The 2,202-nt window shown below is 48.9% G+C and overlaps 1 long non-coding RNA gene across 2 annotated transcripts in view; it reads right to left on the bottom strand.

Annotated features, from left to right (window-relative positions):
* LOC135177972 (uncharacterized) overlaps positions 1-2,202 on the bottom strand; it is a 40,826-nt gene that overhangs the window by 13,860 nt on the left and 24,764 nt on the right. The gene's annotated exons all lie outside the window — the stretch shown is intronic.

The raw sequence follows: 2,202 nt of genomic DNA, 5'->3' as shown, positions 1-2,202 counted from the left end.
CCTCTTCCTCTCTATTCTTGTTTTAAATTCTCTGTTGTGCTGCAGTTTTCTTTTAGAAGCCAGTTACAAATTACAGGACTTCTGTTGTCACAGGTCTTAGGAAAGGTTAGGATTTTTTTTATGGCTTTTAATATGCAATCTTTTACTGAAATAAAAGTGAAGGAAACTGTTTCTTTGGTACTGAAACGTGTCCACAGAATGGTGACAAAGTGGGTGAGGGGCCGGGAGCACAGCCCTGTGAGGAGAGTCTGAGGGAGCTGGGGTTGTTTAGCCTAGAGGAGGATCATGGGTAAGCTCATTGCTGTCTACAACTACCTGAAGGGAGGTTGTAGCCAGGTGGAACAATCTCTTCTCCCAGGCAACCAGCAACAGAACAAGGAGACAGAGTCTCAAGTTCTGCTGGGGGAGGTCTAGGCTGAATGTTAGGAGGAAGTTCTTCATAGAGAGAGTGATTGGCATTGGAATGGGCTGCCCAGGGAGGTGATGGAGTTGCTGTCCCTGGAGGTGTTCAAGAAAATACTGGCTGAGGCACTTAGTGCCATCATCTAATTGATTGGATATGGTTGGGTGATAAGTTGCACTGGATGACCTTGGAGGTCTGGGCACATACTTCCTCAAAAACACCGTCTGTTGTCTTTGCAAGCAAGCAATATACGAGCTGCAATACAGGCACTGCACTCTCCATGTCTCCTGCACAACGGAGTCTGTATCTGCAGACCACCAGGGAGGGGCATATGACTGCACAAACTCAACAGCACCTTCTCTAAGACACCTGTCTGTCCCATCAGGCTGCTGCCATGACCTCCTGCAGTCTCAGCACTGGCATGAGCATAGTGCCTAGGAATCCACCTGCTGGCTCAATGCTTACGATCGATCCTATGCTTCTGCTGACAGGGCATGCATGGAGGGGGACTATGCTAGGAGGTATGAAATGTAGGGAAACATTTCTGACATCTCAGCTTTTACCTCACCGAATTCTCATTCCCAAATGTCAGTGGAACACATCAGTAACTATGCCCTTGAACATGAGATTTCCCATCTGAGCAATGCCCTCGGTCTAGCACCAAAGATACTTTTCCCATAGTCATTACTCACTGAGCTCTGGGTCACCAAGAGTATTCTCTGTTTGTCAGCGTCCCAGGAAGTGTCTTTGACAGGGTTTTCAGAACAAACATAGCCAATAAGAGCACCACATTTCCATTGTGCAGGCATGAAGCACACTAACAAACATCTTCCTGCTTCATACAGTTCAGCACACACAACTGTCTGTTTATGGTAACCCACTCTCATTCCAAGGAGAGGAATATGTCTCACAACACCCAAACATCAGAACTGGTCATCAGTCCTGCCCTCTATAAACACTACCTTACCAAAACTGCATTTCCCCTGGTCTTCACTGCAGGTGTTCTCTCCTCTTTCTAGGTTGGAAAATGAGAAATTCTGTGCCCAGATTGGTGTCTAGCTATTTGGAGAAGAAATTCAGCTTAGATGAGCTAAACACCCACACGCTGCCCTTTGCTAAACTGGAGGAGGGACTGGAGTTGTTACGTGCAGGAAAAAGGTGAGACCCTGACTAGCAAGAGACCACCCCCACCTAAAATGCAAACAGCCCAAACACTCTGGAAGACAGTCCATGCAATATGCCTTCTCTGAAAGCGTCCAAGCCTCTACAGGAAGCAGGAATAAGAGCCCTGTGTAAGGAGGATCTGCCAACACCCAGAGGGAAGAGCCCACACTCAGCACAGGGAACACTCCTGCTTACAGTTCAGATCAGCAGAGCACAGTCACAGCACTGTGAGAAAGCCAGTACAGGCCCTCAGACACCACATGGCAGGGCACTGAAAGCACAGGACAGGCAACAGAGTCAAGGAGCAAGGGACATGGTCGGCAAGAACAGCATATAAGCCAAAGGAAGGAAGAATGTCTCTTAGAGCAGCAGCAGCACATGAGCTTTGGGAAGGGACAAGGTGCCTCAGCTGCTGAGGTGTTCCACTCAGCAGGATTTTGAGTCTGCCCCACTGCTGTGAGACCCATGCAGCTGAGTTAGGGAGAGGCTGGATGAGAAAGAAGGTGCCTGTCCTGAGGCAGAACTGCCTGCCCCACTGCCTGCTCCTGAACACTCCCAGCCACAGCACCTCTAACCCCACTGCTCTCCTTTCTGCTTTTCAGCATTCGCACCGTCCTGCTCTTCTGACAGATGCA

Source organism: Pogoniulus pusillus, chromosome 9 (genome assembly GCF_015220805.1).
Source record: "Pogoniulus pusillus isolate bPogPus1 chromosome 9, bPogPus1.pri, whole genome shotgun sequence".
Taxonomy (NCBI): domain Eukaryota; kingdom Metazoa; phylum Chordata; class Aves; order Piciformes; family Lybiidae; genus Pogoniulus; species Pogoniulus pusillus.
The sequence above is the reverse complement of the archived record's forward strand: the minus strand, read 5'-3'. Positions and strand labels throughout refer to the sequence as shown.